The sequence below is a fragment of the Carcharhinus amblyrhynchos genome, chromosome 13 (genome assembly GCF_965287045.1).
Source record: "Carcharhinus amblyrhynchos chromosome 13, sCarAmb.v2.hapA, whole genome shotgun sequence".
In the NCBI taxonomy this organism is placed as follows: Eukaryota; Metazoa; Chordata; class Chondrichthyes; order Carcharhiniformes; family Carcharhinidae; genus Carcharhinus; species Carcharhinus amblyrhynchos.
In genome coordinates, this window is record NC_137336.1 from 10,576,552 (window position 1) to 10,597,231 (window position 20,680).

Below are 20,680 nucleotides of genomic sequence, written 5' to 3' on the forward strand. Positions count from 1 at the left end.
GATGAAAGACCGCACGCGCACCTCGCCGCCGGGCCGGCGTTTTGAAACAGGGCGCGTGCGCGCTTGCCGGCGCTGCCGCGAAGGGACGCGTGCGCGCTGCTGATGTCCGAGGCCGGTTTATTGAGGGTGCAGAGCAATGGAACAAAGAGGTTTGATCTGAGATTAACATAACTCTCCGGTAAGTTTAAGGTGTTGGGAATCAGTAGAAACCGGTTGTCAGGAAGGGATGAGTGAAATAATTTACTACAAGATAAAGATGTCCCTGGGATGATGGTAAACTGATCACTACCTCTGGAGTATCCATGGCAACCAAGGATGGAGACTGAGGGTAGCACATCTTGAACCTAAAACTCTTTAAATTCTCTTTAAAACATGTTTACTTAATTTATAATAATCATTTTGCATGCAGAGGCACGTACTTAAAGGAAATAAATACATTATTTCCTTTAAGTGTGCAGTGCCATTCAGGATTATAAAATGTCCCAACACATCTTTACAACCATTGAAGTACTTTTTATATTGAAGCGTAGTCATTGCTATGATTGCAGGGAAACAGGGCAGCCCATTTGTGCACAGCAAGATCTCGTAAAGTAGAATTCAGTTGATTGAGGAGTAAAATATGTCTTGTCAGGGAAGAACATAAGAACTAGTTTTTAAAGGTTATTTATTAGTGTCACAAGTAGGCTTATATTAACACTGCAGCGAAGTTATTGTGAAAATTCCCTAGGTATGAGAGTAGGCAATTCAGCCCATCAAGTCTGCACTGCAAGCATGGCTGATCTTGTCCCGTCCTCAACTCCTACTTATTCAATATAACCTTTCAACCCATTGCTCATTAAAAATCTCTATCACGTTCTTAAATTTACTCAATGTCCCAACATCCACCGCAATCTGGGGTAATGAATTCCACAGATTCACAACCCTTTGAGAGAAGTAGTTTCTCTTCAGCTCTGTTTTAAATTTGCTACTGTTGAAGACTATTGGCTGGGACATTGGGAGAATTCCTTACTTGGGACACAATGTTTAACATTTCATCTGGAATTTGCAACTCCTTCTCAATAATTCACTGAAGTGTCAACTAGATTATTTACTTAAATTGTGAAAAGGTTCTTGAGTCTACAGCCTTCTGACTTGGAAACAAGAATGCTACAAATTGATCCAAACAATCTGAAATAAAATGTTGAAATACACAGCAGATTTGCCCTTGTTTAAGTAAAAATGGCAGGTTACAAATTTTTAGGATGTTGCATCAGAGTAAAATTTGCCAGTGGCTCAATCTGTTCTAATCTAATCACATTCCAAGATGAGGAAAAAAATACCCTTCCTATTTTACTATGTCTCCTCTCGTACACTTGATGGTGTCTTGTGTACTGGTCAGGATTGAGTAGCATTCGCTGTTGTTACAAAGTAATCTGAACAGTAATGTTTGGTGACTGCATGTGGGCAATTAGAATCATAGAATCCCTACAGTGCAGAAGGAGACCATTTGGCCCATCGAGTCTGCACTGACTACAAAAAAATCCCACCAAGGTCCCATCTTGTAACTCAACATATTTACCCTGCTGATCTCCCCGATGCTAAGGGGAAATTTAGTATGGCCAATCAACCTAACCCGCACATCTTTGGAAATGGGAGGAAACCAGAGCACTCGGAAGAAACCCAAGCAGACATGGGAAGAATGTGCTAACTCCGCACAGATGGTGACCGATGGGGAATTTTCCCATTCTGCCTGCCACAGAAATTGTAGCAGGTGGAGGGAGGCGTACATGGCACGGTAGCACAGTGGTTAGCGCTGCTGCTTCACAGCTCCAGGGACCTGGGTTCAATTCCTGGCTTGGGTTACTGTCTGTGGGGAGTTTGCACATTCTCCTCATGTCTGCATGGGTTTCCTCCAGGTGCTCCAGTTTCATCCCACAGTCCAAAGATGTGCGGGTGAGGTTGATTGGCCATCCTAAAAATTGCTGTTAGTGTCCTGAGATGTGTAGGTTAGAGGGATTAGTGGGTAAATATGTAAGGATATGTGGATAGGGCCTGGGTGGGATTATGGGCAGTGCAGACTCGATGGGCCGAATGGCCTCTTTCTGTGCTGTAGGGTTTCTATGGTGACAATGCAAAGGTCCATTGACCTCGGGCAGGATTTTCCAGTTTTTGCAGCAAGCATGGTCGAAAAATCCCGCCCTACATGTGTCCAATTTCATTCCTTCAGAGTTTAATTATTGTTGAAAATTATAAACAGTTAAACTTGAATAATCTTTTTACTTTATCTTTGTCTCTTTCATCTTTCTTAATCCAATTTCCTTTCATCTTTTAATTTTTCTTTCTATCCATAATTGATGTTGAATTAAATATTGCTGGTTGAGACTATGTCTTTCTCAGTAAGAACTGTTTAACTTAATTGGCTAAAGAGACAGGTTGTTGCTCGCCCTGTTCATATAGATCTCTGTGCCAAAATGCATTTCTGACAACCACAATTTTTAATGTAAAAGCCTGCAAACAGTTTGCGGGTAAATATAGTGCACAGCTGCTGTCAATTATTGCTGCTAACTGTAAACTGCAGGCAGATGAAAATTGGACCGTTGTACTGAATTGGGGGGAGACTTGGCTTGGATACCCATATGTGATTTGGATTTTCTAATGAATAAAGTTGATAAAATCAACAATTAAAAATGGAAAGTCCCTCATCCCTTTAGAGTGCTAGTGTTCTTGGTGAGAATTAAATTAATTGCTGTAATCTTTCCGAATGATCCATTTGTCAAGCTGTAACTGTTACACAGTAGGTTGAAAAATATAAATGACCTTATTGCCAATTAGTTATTATCTGATTTCCTTTTGAAATATGAAAGGACTCCAATGGATTGCATTTATTAACCTGTTTGAAGGGGCATTCATCAATATTGGAAAAATCTTGGCTGAGTGTTCCAACTGTACCTGTATAGTTATAACCAGTTCTAATGGTTCAAATTGTAATGGTATTTGTAAGCAATACATACCAACCTGAAAGCCCCTTGTTAAATTCTAACCTATACTGTAGTTGTCAATCTCAGACCATGTGACAGTAGATTCGTAACCAGTTGAATGTATGCTGTGACTGAAGTTCTCTGCTATATGTGCAACTGTTCTTCTCTACAAGCAAGCGATGGAAAGAGTTGTAATGATTCTACAGCCAACGGATCAAATCAAAGCTCTGCACTCTTGCCACATCAAGTTGAGTGGTGGTGAACAATTAAACAGCTCACTGGAGGAGGAGGCTCCACAAATCTCCCTATTTCTCATGACAGGGGAGCCCAGTACATCAGTGCAAAAGATAATGCTGAAGTATTTGCAACAATCTCAGCCAGAAATGCTGAGTGTGCGATCCATTTTGGCCTCACTTGAGGTCCCCAATATCACAGATGTCGGTCTTCAGACAATTCTTTCACTTCACCTGATATTAAGAAACAACTGAAGGCATTGGATGCTACAAAAGCAATGGGCTGTGATAAAATTCCGGCGATAGTACTGAAGACTTGTGTTCCAGAACTAGCCGCACCCCTAACCAAGCTATTCCATTACAGCTACAACATTGCCATCTACCCGACAATGTGCAAAATTGCCCAGGTATGTATTGTCCAAAAAAAAAATCCAATCCAACCAATTATTGCCCCATCAGTCTATTCTTGATCATCAGTAAAGTGATGGAAGGGATCATCAATAGCACAATCAAGAGGCACTTACTAAGCAGTAATGTGGTCATTGATGCTCAGTTTGGGTTCCACCAGGACTACCCATCTCCTGACCTCATTACAGCCTTGGTTCAAAAATAAACAAATACTCCCAAGGTAAGGTGAAAGTTACTTGACATCAAGGTGCCGTTTGACCAAGTGTGACATTGAGAAAAACTAAGTCAATAGGAATCAGGGGGACAACTCTGCACTGGTTGAGGCCAAAACACTGTCTGATTTCAAGAAGAAATTAGATATAGCTCTTGCAGCTAAAGAGTTCAAGGGATATGGAGGGAAGGTGGGGAATCAGGATATTGAATTTGATGATCAGTCATGATCAAAATGCGTGGCGGAGCAGGCTGGAAGGGCTGAATGGCCTACTCCTGCTTCTTGTTTTTATGTTTCTATACCTGACACAAAGAAAGATGTTGTGATTGTTGGACGTCAATCATCTCTGTTCCAGGCTTTAAGTGCAGTAGTTCCTCAGGATAGAGTCCTAGGCCCAACTGCCTTCAGCTGCTTCATCAATGACCTTCATTCCATCATAAGGTCAGAGATGGGAATGTTCGCTGCTGATTGTACAATGTTCAGTGCCATTTGCAACACTTCAGATACTGAAACAGTCCATGTCATGTCCCATTGCAGCAAGACATGGGCAATATCCAATCTTTGGCTGACAAATGGCAAGTAACATTCACAGCACACAAGTGCCAGGCAATGGCCATCTCCAACAAGAGACAGTCTAATCAATACTCCTTGACATTCAATGGCATTACCATCGCCAAATTCCTTATTATCAACATGCTGGGGGATTTGGAATTATGATTTGAATTGGAAATATTGCCATTCCTTCACTGTCACTCTGTCAAAATCCTGGCACTCTCTCCCTAACAGTCAGTGTACACCACATGGGCTGCAGTAGTCCAAGAAGGCAGTTCACCGCCACAGTTAAGGATGGACAATAAGAGATGGCCTTGCCAATGATGCTTACATCCCACAAATCAATTTTCTTTTAAAAAATGCTTAAAAACTTACACTACATTTAAATATATTGTAGAAATGTAAGGGGCTTCAGAGGAGTGATTTAACAAAGCGTATTCCTGAGCTTGGGTTCAGGCCACTCGCTGAATGCACAATCATCAATGGTGGAGGAATTAAAATAGAGGACACACAAACATGAGATCAGAAGCATTGACTATGGCACCCAAGGTTGAAAACAGTTTGTCTTATATGTCAAGGAAAGGGATGGAGTTGGTAGCTAAGAAATGGAGTTTTGAGCAGGGACCAAAGACATTGACTTCAGTCATTCAGTTGTTTAGTTGGAAAAAATTGCTATTTATCCAGTAGTGGATAAGAAGTCTGATAACAGTGGAAGAGTCGAGAGAGGCGTAAGGTAGAGCTGGATGTCATTAAAGTATGTATGAAAATTAATACTGTGCTTTTGGGATGATGTTGGGGGCAGCATGTAGATAAGAAGCTGGAAGGGGACAAGGATAGGTCCTTGTGGATCACTAGGGGTAACCGTGCAGAAGCAGGAAGAGAAGTCATTACAAGTGATTCTGTACCTACTGATAGATAGGAATGGAACCAGGGGATTGGATGGGGGATTAACAGAGTATTTCTCAAGTTGGGGCAGTTTTCTGTGGAAGCTGATGAGGGACTTTTGAAGCAGTGTGATTGGGTAGATGAGGTGGTGATGTTTCTACCTGCTGGGAAGACCAAAACTTAAGGTCACAAAAATAAGATGGTCACTCTTAAATCTGATATAAATTTCAGGAAAACTCCTTTATCCAGAGAGTAATTAGAATGTGTGGTTGAGGAAATATAATAGATATATTTAGGGAAATCTAGAATAAGTACACCGAGAAGAAAGGAATGATAGGAGAGGGGCTCATGTGGAAAAACACCAACATAGCTCTGTTGGGGTAAATGGTAATGTAATGTAATTCTATGCAAAAAAAATGACCTGTGGAACAAAAAAGTCCAAAATGATGTTCACAGCAAACAATGGGGGATGGAAAAAATGCATAGCTAGTGCAAATCAGTGAACTGTAATAAACAATGTTTTTTTAGCAGATTTAAATAGAAATTATGGCAGCTTTCCATCTGACATTTTCTGTTCTGAAGCTTTGGATTTGTTGTAATATTTTTCTGCAAATTGGAATGTGAAAGCAGTTAGTGATTTCTTTATGTCGAAGGTCATCTATTATCGTCCGTTTGAATTCGTAGTCCAGTGGCAGCTTGATTAGTGCAGTGCTTGGTATTTATTAAGTGATGCTGAATGTGAAATGTAGGAACTGGTTTGATTAGCTTGCAAACGGAGATATTTTATCAGCGCAAGATCATGTTACAATTTGAAATATATACTATTTTCCCATGGCTTCCTGCATGGCCAGTTGTCAATCTTTACTGGCTTGTGCGGACAGTTTGCACAGACTCGGTTTCTATTCCCTGGACTATAGAAGATTGAGGGGTGATCTAATTGATGTGCCGAGATGTTTGAACGATTTTATGGAGCAGACAGCTAGAAACTATTTCCTCTGGTGAGAGAATCCAGAACAAGGACATTATAAAATGTGTTCTCTCCGTTAAATAAGAATATTAACAACAATTGGTATTAATATAGTGCCTTTAAATGTCATAAAATGTCCTGAGGCACTTCACTAGTGTTAGCAAACAAATGTAGGAAATACTAAACAAGTCTGGTAGTATCTGTAGAGACAAAAAGATTAATTAGGAATGCCAGTAGAATGTTACTGTCTATTGTGAGGGGAATTGATTACAAAAATAGCTATGTTTTAATTATACAGGACTTTGGTGAGAACACATCTAGAGTACTGTGTATAGTATTGTGCTCATTTGAGGAAGGATGCAAATACATTAGAAGCAGTTCAGAGAAGGTTCACTAAATTAATACCAGGAATGGGTTTTAGAAAGAAAGACTGGGCAGGCTATACTTCTATCTGCTGGGGTTTAGAAGAGTGATACATGACTTGATTGAAACATATAAGATCCTAAAGGGTCTTGACAGGGTGAATGTGGAGAGGATGTTTCCTCTCATAGCAGAATCTAAAACTCAGGGTTTAAGACTGAAATGAGAATTCTTTCCTCTGAGGGTGGTAAGACTTTGGGTCTCAAGTCCTCAAAGGCAACTGAAACAGAATCTTTGAATGTTTCAAGGCAGAAGTAGATAGATTCTTGATTAACTAAAGAATGAAGGGTTACTAGGGGTAGCTGGCAGGTTACAGTCATATCTTATTGAATGAAAGAGCAGGCCTACTCCTACTCCTACATATGTTTGTAAGATTTTACATACTAGGTCTATATTAGAGCAGAAAGATAGAGGAGAGATTGTGGGGGATGGGGATGTAACATAGAGGGTTTACACCCTTAATTGAGGGTGCTCCCTGATTGGTCAAGAAAACCTTTTAAGGGAAGACCTGCCATCTGCCTGCACAAGGAAACCTGCCAGACTGGGCACTTGGTATAGGCCTCTCCAACCGCTGGTTAAATCGCAGTGATGCAATGAAACCCCCGGGGAACAAACTGACCACTCAACAGCCTCAATTGATCTACTCACTGGTACAGTTGTGGTAGGAACAGGGATGGGCAGATCATCTGCTCAATTTAAACGACCTTGTCATCTTCAAACCCACTAGTGGGGGACAGTTAAACACAGCCCAAAAGATATATTAGTATAACATCCTCATAAAATGTTATTTTGCACCACCTAGTGGTCAGCTTAAACAGTATCAACTAATAGAGCAGTGTAATATTTACCTGCCATTGTTCATCATCAAGGTGTATAAGATGTTGAGAGGTATTGATCGAGTGGATAGTCAGAGGCTTTTTCCCAGGGCTGAAATGGTTGCCACAAGAGGACACAGGTTTAAGGTGCTGGGGAGTAGGTAGAGAGGAGATGTCATGGGTAAGTTTTTCACTCAGAGGGTAGTGGGTGCGTAGAATGGGCTGCCGGCAACGGTGGTGGAGGCGGATTCGATAGGGTCTTTTAAGAGACTTTTAGATAAGTATGGAACTTAGTAAGATAGAGGGTTATAGGTAAGCCTAGTAATCTCTAAAGTAGGGACATGTTCGGCACCATTTTGTGGGCTGAAGGGCCTGTATTGTGTTGTAGTTTTTCTATGTTCTATGAGAATCAGGGAGGGAAGCAACACTGAAACATGAGGGCAGGGGAGGGAATACAATTCCTCTTTTTCCTAAACTGAGACTTTTTACACAAAATTAAGTATTCTGAAGAAAATTACTGAAACCTATGACATGTCATTTTTCTTTTGAAAAAGGCTGTTTTTTTTTGTTGTTATTGTACCTGTCCACTCCTGAAGAAACAGACTACTTATGTACTGGACTGCACAGTAAGAAGTCTCACAACACTCGGTGGAAGGTCAGTCACTTGATGAAGGGGCAGCGCTCAGAAAGCTCCTGATTCCAAATAAATCTGTTGGACTTTAACCTGGTGTTGTGAGACTTCTTACTGTGTCCATCCCAGTCCAATGATGGCAACTCCACATCATTACTGGACTGCAAGCATTGAGTGCTGGTGGGCAGCCAAGCTGGCTTGTATCCTCAACCAGTGTCTACTTGGTGGCATTTCCAACACACCTGTCTGGGGACAAAGCAGGAAAGGTAATGTTCCTTCTCTGCTGTAGAATTCTAAAGACTGCAACTCAATTAACCTGGGCCAGGAATTGAACCTTGGTCTTCAAGCTTCATATGGGGTCAGTATTTCAAGGACTAAGCTCACTAAAGCCATTACCAGGTACAGTGGTTATTTATCTCTCGAAGGTTCAGTCTTTATGCTGCTGCTGTTTTTTTAATCAAGCCTCGGTGGTCAAGTGCAGCAACATGCATTTCAGAAGCTTCATTAGTTGAAGCAATGACAATTTTTCCTCTGATTCTAAATCCAATGATCTTTTGAAGATAAGAAGAAAAGCAATCATCTGAAATGAAAACAGAAAAGTTAGAAGGTTAGTCAACATCTGAAACAGGTAATTGGGATTTCTGCAGAAACTTTGACAATCTCAGGAAGTCCCAAGCTGCTGTACAATCAATGAATTACTTTTTAAAGTTTTGCCACCATTGTAAGGTAGGGAATGTCACAAACAATTCATCCACAATAAGCTCCCATTACAGCAGTGTGATAATGATTTAGATAACTTCTTTGTGATATTCATTAAGGGATAAATATTGACCAGGACACCTGGGAGAATTCCTTTGCTGTCCTTTCAGCTGTGCTGTGGGATCTTTTACATTCCATAAGATCATAAGACAAAGGAGCAGAATTTGGCCACTCAGCCCATCGGGTCTGTTCTGCCATTCAATCATGGCTGATAGTTTTCTCATCCCCATTCTCTTGCCTTTTCCCCATAACCCCTGATCCCCTTATTAATCAAGAACCTATCTCTGTCTTAAAAACACTCCATGATCTGGCCTCCACAGCCTTCTGTGGCAAAGAGTTCCACAGATTCACCAGTCTCTGGCTGAAGAAATTCCTCCTCATCTCTGTTTTAAAAGATTGTCCCTTTAGCCTGAGGTCGTGACTTCTGGTTCTAGTTTTTCCCACTAGTGGAAACATCCTCTTCATGTCCACTCTATCCAGGCCTCGCAGTATCCTGTTTCAATAAGATTCCTATAAGATTCATCTAAGAGAATAGATGGGGCCTTGGTTTAATCATCTGAAAGACTGAAGCCCCCAAAGTGTTTCAGCTTTATGTTAGAGTCTCAAGTATGATCCTTTCTTAGCTAGTGAAATGACTGATCCTACAAGTCCAGAGTGCGTAATGATTTTAATAAGGGCCTCAACTAGTAAAGAATTGCTTGCACAGGCCTAGGCACCTCCAATGCTATAACAGTGTGTGGAAATAATTCTGAAGCTCAACGCTGGGAATTTTCTTTGCCTTGATAGAAACTTCGGAAAGGGTATTGAAAAGAGCCATTTATCTAATTCCTTGTTTCAAACATATATTAATAATCAAGACAGGTTAAAAATGTTGGGATTCACACTGTAAAGAAACGCACATCTGGGCTAGCGCTTAATATAAAAAAGGATAGCAAGAGTTTTTATAAATATATAAAAAGGAAGAGGCTGGCTAGGGTGAACGTTGGTCCTTTAGAGGATGAGAAAGGGGACCTAGTGGTAGGGGATGGGGATATGGCTCAGGTATTGAATAACTTTTTTGTTTCTGTCTTCACGGAGGAGGACGTGAATAATTTGCCGGGTGTTAGTGATGGAAAGGTGGTAGGACTGGAGGGTCTTAATGACATTACTGTTACTAGAGAGGCGGTGCTCGACAGACTGGAGGGGCTGATTGTGGACAAGTCCCCAGGACCGGATGGAATGCATCCGAGGGTTCTGAAAGAAATGGCGGAGGTGATAGTGGACGCCTTGGTGGTTATTTTCCAGACGTCGCTGGATTCCGGGGAAGTGCTGGAAGATTGGAAAACAGCTAATGTTACGCCGTTGTTTAAGAAGGGTGCCAGGCAAAAGGCGGGGAATTATAGGCTGGTTAGTTTAACGTCTGTGGTAGGTAAAATGTTAGAATCCGTCATTAAGGAGGAAATTGTGAGGCATCTTGAAGGCAATTGCTTGATAGAGCGGACGCAGCATGGTTTCATTAAAGGGAAGTCGTGCCTGACAAATTTACTGGAGTTCTATGAGGATGTGTCTAGGGCGGTGGATAGAGGAGAGCCGGTGGATGTGGTCTTTCTGGATTTTCAGAAGGCGTTTGACAAAGTACCTCATAAGAGGTTATTGCAGAAGGTCGAGGGACATGGAGTTGGGGGTAGGGTGTTAGCGTGGATAGAGGATTGGTTGTCAAATAGGAGGCAGAGAGTGGGGGTCAACGGGTGCTATTCGGATTGGCGGATGGTGACTAGTGGAGTGCCCCAGGGGTCGGTGCTGGGGCCTCAGCTTTTTACCATTTATATAGATGATCTGGAGGAGGGAACCGAGTGTAGGGTGTCAAAATTTGCTGATGACACCAAGATTGGGGGAACGGCAAATTGTGCGGAGGGTGTGGAGAGTCTGCAGAAGGATCTAGATAGGCTGGGCGAATGGGCCAGGAAATGGCAAATGGAATTTAATGTTGGCAAGTGTGAGGTGGTCCACTTTGGTAGGAAGAATGGTAGGAAGGACTATTACTTACGTGGCGAAAAACTGCAGCAGGCGACGGTGCAGAGGGACCTCGGGGTCCTTGTGCATGAGTCGCAAAAACCCAGCTTGCAGGTGCAGCAGGTGGTCAGGAAGGCGAATGGGATGCTGGCCTTCATAGCGAGGGGGATTGAATATAAAAGTAGGGAGGCCTTGCTGCAGCTGTATAGGGCATTGGTGAGGCCGCAGCTGGAGTACTGTGTGCAGTTTTGGGCGCCGCACCTGCGCAAAGATATTTTGGCCTTGGAGGGAGTGCAGAGGCGGTTTACTAGGCTGATACCGGAGTTGAGGGGGTTGAGCTATGAGGAGAGGCTGAATAAACTAGGCTTGTACTCGTTGGAGTTTAGAAGAATGAGGGGAGATCTCATTGAGACGTATAAGATGATGAATGGGATGGATAGGATAGAGGTGGAGAGACTCTTCCCGCTCAAAAAAGACAGTAGGACTAGGGGGCACAGCCTCAAGATAAAGGGGGGGCGGTTTAGAACGGAGTTGAGGAGGAACTTCTTCACTCAAAGGGTGGTGAATCTCTGGAATTCTCTGCCCGTTGAAGTGGTGGAGGCTGCCTCGCTAAATATTTTTAAGACGCGGGTTGATGGGTTTTTGATAAGAGAGGGGATTAAGGGTTATGGGGAGAGGGCGGGAAGGTGGAACTGAGCCACGACAGATCAGCCATGATCTTATTGAATGGCGGGGCAGGCTCGAGGGGCTGGATGGCCTACTCCTGCTCCTATTTCTTATGTTCTTATGTTCTTATGATTGAACTTCTTAAGATGATGGCAGTTTGATCAATTTAAATATGTAAGGGTGAAAAAAATCACAATTTTTAGTTGTGTCAAACCATGTCTGGGTTGGATGTCAAATGGTGGTTCTTGTCCCAGAGAATTGTGGAACCTCTGGAACAGAGTGTCATCATGTACAATGGGTGTCAATTTATTTAATTTTGTCAAGCGAGAACTGGACCTGTTCCTATTTGGGGTGGGCATAATCTCTGACAAAAGGTAGGTACTGCAAAGAATTCAAGGCCAGAGTGATTTCCTGGACTAGTTTCAATCATCTAGATGGGTTAGAGAGAAACCCCACCTCCAAAATTGCCCCCTATCTTTTACCTAGTTTTTCACTGTTCCAAAAGATCCCCTGGTTTTGGGTTGATTGGGGAATATATGTACAGTGATATAAATGTTATTATAATTATTTCAGACCAGCTGGTTTGACGAAAGGGACTTGGCTGTAATTGTTCATTTATTTGTATGACAATGAACAACGTTGATGCAAAGGAATTTGAAGTTAAGTTTTAGGATCCTTTTAGGTTTATCCTTCAGTGATATATTCTCTGCCACCCCAACATACAAACATCCTATGAGGGTAAATGCTCTGTCAGACACAAAAGGGAATGAGGGAGGCAAATTGCACAAGGATTTGGAGCTGTTTTATGTGCATCAACCTTCCCTTTATTCAGTTCAAAGTCAAACCATTCGAAAGCTAGATAGTCATTAATAAATCCAATAGGAAATTAGTCTTTCCCCCTTAGAGTAGTGAGAATGTGGAACTCATTAACACATATGTGGTTGAAGCAAATAGCCTTGATGTATTTAAGGAAAAGATGGATGAGGAAAAGGTTAGGAATATATGCTGATAGATTGTGTGTTGAACGGTCTGCTTTAATGATGTGAATCCTGTCTAAAATATATTGTTATAATCTAGATCGTAGTATTCAATTTCAAAATGCAATAAAAACTTGAAAATCATTAAAAATTCTGAAGTGGGGTAGGAACAAAGATCTGGCGATATCTGTTGATGGTAGCAGTGACATTTAGGAAAGTGGTTTAAAAAGGCAAACGGGGTCCTATTTATAAATAGTTACATTGAGTGCAAAAGCAAGGAAGTTACACTGAACCTTTATAAAGCACTGATTTGGTTTGAGAATGAATATTGTGTTCAATTTCAGGTACTGCGCTTTAGGAAGGAAGCAACAGGGAGACACAGTGGTTAGCACTGCTGCTTCACAGCACCAGGGACTTGGGTTTCATTCCCAGCTTGGGTCACTGTCAGTGTGGAGTTTGCACATTCTCCTAGTGTCTGCATGGCTTTCCTCCAGGTGCTCCAGTTTCTTCCCACAGTCCAAAGACATGCTGGTTAGGTAAATTGGCCATGTGGCAACTAAGAGATTTTCAAAGTAACTTCATTGCAGTGTAAGATACTTGTGATTAATAAATAAACTTCAAGGCTTTACAGAAGGGACAGGAAAGATTTTTAGAGAATGGTTCCAGAGATGAGGGACTTCAGTTACGTGGATAGATTGGATACACTGGAACTATTCTTTTTAGAAAAGAGCAAGTTGACAGTTGTTCAAAATTATGAGTTGGCAGAGAGAAATTGTTCCCATTGGCAGAAGGGTGCAGAAGGACAAGACATGAATTTTGAAATGTTTTGACAAAAGAACCAAAGGCAACATGAGGAAAAACATTTTCCTCAGTGACTGGTTAGGATTTGGAATGGGTGGTGGAGGCAGATTCAATCACGACTTTCAAAAGGGAATTGGATAAGCATCTTTAGAGAAAAAAGTGCTGGGCTACGGGAAATGGAGTGTGAATGGGACTAACTAAATTCTGGTTGCAGCGAGCTGGCACTGACCCAAATGGCCTCCTGCAACTAATCTATGAATCTACAAACTTGAGTATTACTGGGAAAAGAGACATGCTGACAAAGCTATGTCCAGACATTGCAGATAAAGGCAAAATACTACAGATGCTGGAATCTGAAACAAAAACAAAAAATGCTGGAGGAACTCAGCAGGTCTGACAGCATCTGTGGAGAGAGAGTACAGCCAACGTTTTGAGTCTGAATGACCTGTCATCAGAACGCTGATGAAGTGCTGGGTCTATCTCTCTCCACAGAAGCTGTCAGACCTGTTGCATTTCTCCAGCATTTTCTGTTTTCGTTTGATACGTTGCACATTTTTTGAATAAACAAAAGAGGGGGGAACAATAACTCCCTGATATGTTGACCATGGTGATGCCTCAAACAATCAGAGCTGACGTGCCAACCAATCAAAAGCCCTTATCTGATGCAGTATAAATTGCTGTATCCTTCGAAATTTGGCATTCTTGCCTCTTCTGATGAGTACTAGACAAAAAGCTTCAACAACATGTCTTTTTTCCAGCTATCTCAAGATAATCTATGAACTACTGTCAAAATCCATCTATGGAGAGCAAGTTTATAATTTATACCCACTAAAACATATAAATGGGGAGTGAAGGTTTTTAAATATCAGGTGCCATGCAATCGGACAATAGCAGATGACAATAACAACAAGAATACATTGAGAATAAATGCTGCAGTTACAGGCTACAGCCTATGTGTGTCGCTATGCAGCAGCATAAAATTTTATCCTGTTAATTGTTTCTTTGGGACAGTCAGCAGCAATGTTGGGATAGGAGAATGAAAAATAGAATCATAACATTCTGTCACACAGAATGAGACCATTCAGCCCACTGTGCCTGGATCAGTCCTTTGAAAGAACTATCCAATTAATCCCACTCACCTGTCTTTCTCTCTAGCCCTGTGCATTTTTCCACGATGTGGAGATGCCGGCGTTGGACTGGCGTAAACACAGTAAAAAGTCTGACAACACCAGGTTTTAGTCCAACCTATTTATTTGATAATATACTCACAAGCTTGTGAGTATATTATCAAATAAATAGGTTGGACTAAGCTTGTGAGTATATTATCAAATAAATAGGTTGGACTAAAACCTGGTGTTGTCAGACTTTTTACCATTTTTCCACTTCCAAGGTTTTACCTGGCTCTTCTTTTTTGAGAACTGCTATTGAAATTGCTTTCACCATCCTCTCAGACATTCTAGATCATTACCACTCACTGCATCAAAACTTTTTTTCCCTTATCTCCCCTCTGGTTCAAGGATATTTTGGCCTTGGAGGGAGTGCAGAGGAGGTTTAGTAGGCTGATACCGGAGTTGAGGGGGTTGAGCTATGAGGAGAGGCTGAATAAACTAGGCTTGTACTCGTTAGAGTTTAGAAGAATGAGGGGAGATCTCATTGAGACGTATAAGATGATGAATGGGATGGATAGGATAGAGGTGGAGAGACTCTTCCCGCTCAAAAAAGACAGTAGGACTAGGGGGCACAGCCTCAAGATAAAGGGGAGGCAGTTTAGAACAGAGTTGAGGAGGAACTTCTTCACTCAAAGGGTGGTGAATCTCTGGAATTCTCTGCCCGTTGAAGTGGTGGAGGCTGCCTCGCTAAATATTTTTAAGAAGCGGGTTGATGGGTTCTTGATAAGAGAGGGGATTAAGGGTTATGGGGAGAGGGCGGGAAAGTGGAACTGAGCCACGGCAGATCAGCCATGATCTTATTGAATGGCGGGGCAGGCTCGAAGGGCTAGATGGCCTACTCCTGCTCCTATTTCTTATGTTCTTATGTTCTTTTACCAAAGAAAACAAGCTGTAGAAAGTTCAATGTTTATTTATTGGTGTCGCAAGTAGACTTACGTTAACAGTGCAATGAAGTCACTGTGAAAATCCCCTAGAAAGGGCTGGAAGCCAGTGCCAAAAGCATGGAGTAGACATTTTAAAGCACGGTGAAGCACACATAGTAGTTTCACCTCTGCGTGGATCTGAGATATAAAATGCACAATCAAGTAACAGAAAGGATGATTGAGAAAAGTTTATATTTACTGACAGCTGCACCTTTGGCAGATCCCTTAAGAGTATTGATAGGCAGAGAGATCTGGATGTTCAGGTACACAGGTCGCTGAAAGTGGCAATGCAGGTGGAGAAGTTGTTAAGAAGGCATATAGCATGCTTGCCTTCAGTGGCTGGGGCATTGAACTTAAAAACTGGCAAGTCACGTTGCAGCTTTATAGGAACCTTAGTTAGTCTGTACTTGAAATATAGTGTTTAATTCTGGTCGCTAAACTACCAGAAAGATGTGGACGCTTTGGAGAGGATATAGAAAAGATTTACCAGGATGTTGCCTGGTATGGAGGGCATTAACTGTGAGGAGAGATTGGAGAAACTTGGTTTGTTCTCACTGGAACAACGGAGCTTCAGGGGTGACCTGATAGAAGTCTAGAAAATTATGAGAGGCATGGACAGAGTAGATAGTCAGAAGCCTTTTCCCAGGGTAGAAGAGTCCATTACCAGAGGATGTAGGTTTAAGTTGTGAGGGGCAAGCTTTAAAGGAGATGTACGAGGCAAGTTTTTTTTACACAGAGGGTGTTGGGTGCCTGGAACTCGTTGCCGGGTGAGGTAGTGGAAGCAGATACGATAGTGAGTTTTAAGGGGCATCTGGACAAATACATGAATAGGATGAGAATAGAGGGATATGGTCCCTGGAAGGTTAGGGGGTTTTAGTTCAGTCAGGCAGCATGGTCAGTGCAGGCTTGGAGGGCCAAAGGGCCCATTCCTGTGCTGTTATTTTCTTTGTTCTTTCCCTTCTTTACTGGGAGATCCACCCATGCATGGGATCAATAAATTGTCAGGTTTAAGACCTACATATTCACTACAGGGATTGACAGTCTGGATGTAGCAGACACCCATAAGAAGGCGATGCGATTATACGTCATTTCGGCTTTTAAACTCTGGCAGGTGAGACTCACTCCCGGCACATGGTCAGCATGTTTATCTGCATGGCCTAATGGAGGGCAAACGATATTCCTCCCTAATGGCATCCAGGTCCGTTGGAGAATTGCCAAAAGTGTTGCCTTCCCAAGATTGCCCATCCCCATCCCATGGCCCATTAGACCCCAGCTCTTTGGCTTCGTTGAAAGGCTTGCCAGCTTGGTACCTGGCGAGATGTCCAAACACTTGCCTACCTATTGATCCAACACCACATGCCTTTGGGCTGGATTTTAGGCTCCCCAGCTGGCGTGTTTGAAGTTGAAGGGACACATAAAATCCAGTGGTTTGGTCTTCCTACCCCTAATGTGTCTTATTGGATTACCCCATCCAAACTTCAATCTTTTTGAGGCCTTAATTGTCCTCTGGTTAACAGCTCTCTGAGGCATGGTTTTCTTATCCAGAAAGGTGACAATCAATTAAGGCCAATTGACCAATAAAGAGCTGTGGGACAGCTGATGTTACCTTTGATGGGTGCCCCTGAACTTTTCTTAGTTGGAGGATTGTGGAGGGGCGGGAGGAGGAAATCTGGCACCTCGTATAATTTAGCCCATGGGAGTAGGATGTTCAGTCCCTCATTTCTGTTCCACTATTCTGAGATCTTAGCTCCTCTCTATCTGGAAACATTCTGGTGGATCTGCATTCTTTCCAAGGTGGAGTGACCATTAAAGTACATCAGATGTAGTCTATGCTACCCTCCTAGTTGTAAAACCATTAGTCCTTTAATTTTTTTTGTACTTGACTGCTTAATCTTAGTGACCCGTGTACATGTATCCTCCATCTCTTTGGGTTGCTACTGTTTCTAACTTTTGACATGAAAATAATACGCTGATCTATCTTCCTTTTATGCAAAATGGATTACTTCATATTTGGCTGTGTTGAAAGTCATTGGGTGCAGTTTTGCTCTCTGTGTCAAATATCTCTCTGTAATTTTATACCTCCATTTACATTACCTACTGTACAATCACTCTGTTTGTCGTCAGCAAACTTGGATATATGGCTTTCTATTGTTGTTTAAGTTAATAAGAAATTCAGTAAACAGTTGACACCCAGATCCTTCCACTTCAAATGATTATCCTCGCCCTCTATCTTCTGTCCCTAACTAACCTCCTAACCAGGTCAATAATTTACAAAGCAGACAAATTATAATGTACATTTGCCAAACAAAACTACATTTCATTAACACTGTCTAGATTTAGAATAACCCATATCTACTTTCACGGAAGTCAGTTAGCCAGTTTTAACACAACAGAAACAGACACATCACATCGGCAACAAGTTTAAGCATCTGACACTCTATGGAGAGATCCTGTAGTTCACCTCTGAACTGCCTTACATACACAGTCCAGAATATTTTTAATAGTTAAACTGGAATCAGTGGGAGCCTTGTGTAACCAAGGGGAAACAAATTAATTTCTCTCAAAGGGTAAAACTGACCCAGAAATACCTGAATTCCTGCTTGCAGATTAAAATTAAGCATTCGGATATTACAAGCAGCATCTAGTTAAGCGTCAATAACTAAAACTTTGAATAATTTGTAAGCTAATGTAACATCGTTGTTTAAGAAGGGAGGGAAGCAGCAGACAGGAAATCATAGGCCAGTTAGCCTGACTTCGGTCATTGGCAAAATTTTAGAGTCCATTATTAAAGGTGAGATTGCAGAGTACTTGGAAGTGCATGATAAAATAGGACTGAGTCAGCACAGCTTTGTCAAGGGGAGGTCACGTCTGACAAATCTATTAGGGTTCTTTGAGGAGATAACAAGGAAGTTAGATAAAGGAAAACCAGTGGACGTCAAATTGCGCGGAGGGTGTGGAGAGTCTGCAGAAGGATCTGGATAGGCTGGGCAAATGGGCCAGGAAATGGCAAATGGAATTTAATGTTGGCAAGTGCGAGGTGGTCCACTTTGGTAGGAATAATGGTAGGAAGGACTATTACTTACGGGGCGAAAAACTGCAGCAGGCGACGGTGCAGAGGGACCTCGGGGTCCTTGTGCATGAGTCGCAAAAACCCAGCCTGCAGGTGCAGCAGGCAGTCAGGAAGGCTAATGGGATGCTGGCCTTCATAGCGAGGGGGATTGAATATAAAAATAGGGAGGTCTTGCTGCGGCTGTATAGGGCATTGGTGAGGCCGCAGCTGGAGTACTGTGTGCAGTTTTGGTCGCTGTACTTACGCAAGGATATTTTGGCCTTGGAGGGAGTGCAGAGGAGGTTTACTAGGCTGATACCAGAGTTGAGGGGGTTGAGCTATGAGGAGAGGCTGAATAAACTAGGCTTGTACTCGTTAGAGTTTAGAAGAATGAGGGGAGATCTCATTGAGACGTATAAGATGATGAATGGGATGGATAGGATAGAGATGGAGAGGCTCTTCCCGCTCAGAAAGGACAGTAGGATTAGGGGGCACAGCGTCAAGATAAAGGGGGGGCGGTTTAGAATGGAGTTGAGGAGGAACTTCTTCACTCAAAGGGTGGTGAATCTCTGGAATTCTCTGCCCGTTGAGGTAGTGGAGGCTGCCTCGCTAAATATTTTTAAGAAGCGGGTTGATGGGTTTTTGATAAGCGAGGGGATTAAGGGTTATGGGGAGAGGGCGGGAATGTGGAACTGGGCCGCGACAGATCAGCCATGATCTTATTGAATGGCGGGGCAGGCTCGAAGGGCTGGATGGCCTACTGCTCCTATTTCTTATGTTCTTATTATGATTTATTTAGATTTTCAGAAGGTGCCGCATAGGAGATTGTTAAATAAGTTAAGTGCCCATGGTGTTAAGAATAAGATCTTGGCATGGAAAGAGAATTGGCTGACTGGCAGAAAGCAGAGACTGAGGATAAAGTGGTTTTTTTGCCATTTTTCAAAATGGCAACCAGTAACTAGCAGTTATGCCTCAGGGGTCAGTGCTGGGACCACAATTTTTCACAATATACCTTAACGATTTGGAGGAAGGAACTGAAGGCAATGTTGCTAAGTTTGCAGATGGTACAAAGATATGTAGAGGGACAGGTAGTATTGAGGAAGCAGGGGAGCTGCAGAAGGTCTTGGATGGGTTAGGAGAGTGGGCAAAGAAGTGGCAGATGGAATACAGAGTAGAAAAGTGTGAGGTTATGCACTTTGGAAGGATGAATGGAGGCATAGACTATTTTCTAAATGAGAAAATGGTTAGGAAATCAGAAACACAAAGGGACTTGGGAGTCATTGTTCAAAACTCTCTTAAAGTTAATGTAAGTTCTGTCAGCGGTTAAGAAGGCAAATGCAATGTTAGCATTCATGTCGAGAGGACTAGAGTACAAGAGCAGGGATGTACTTCTGAGACTGTATAAGGCTCTGATCATTCTCTCAGGCAGTTTTGGGCCCCATATCAAAGGAAGGATGTGCTGGCCTTGGAAATGGTCCAGAGGAGGTTCATAAAAATGATCCCTGGAATGAAGAGCTTGTCGTATGAGGAACGGTTGCGGACTCTGGATCTGTATTCAGAAAGATGAGGCAGGATGTTATTGAAACTTATAGGATACTGCGAGGCCTGGATAGAGTGGACGTGAAGAGGATGTTTCCACTAGTCAGAAAAACTAGGACCAGAGAGCACAACCTCAGGCTAAAGGGACAATCCTTTAAAACAGAGATTAGGAGGAATTTCTTCAACCTGAGGGTGATGAATCTGCGGAACTCTTTGCCACAGAACGCAGTGGAAGGAGGTCAGTGAGTGACTTTAAGACAGAGATAGATAGGTTCTGTCTTAATAGGGGAATCAGGGGTTATGGGAAAAAGGCAGGAGAATGGGAATGAGAAAAATATCAACCATGTTTGAATGGTAAAGCAGACTCGATGGGCCGAGTGGCCTAATTCTGCTGCTATGTCTTATGGTCTAAATAAGCTGATAATTTATTCAATAAACTGGTAATTTCTGCATTGTATGGAACAGACAAACTTAACTAAAAAGCTTTCCAAAAGTCTCTGGAATCAGCAAGGTCACTTTGTTCAGACTGCCATGTTGGCATTCGTAAGTTAGTAGGATGGCACCTCGTGTTTGTGTTTATCTATGCAAGTGTTTAGAACGGACCAGTAAATGGCCCTCAGCATGATGTAAACTAAAAAGCTGACCTCGAGCAAGGTGACGAACACAGGATGAGGTAACCACCCTGGCATCTTGGCTACTTATCCTGTGTCCATTGGTCAGAAGGGT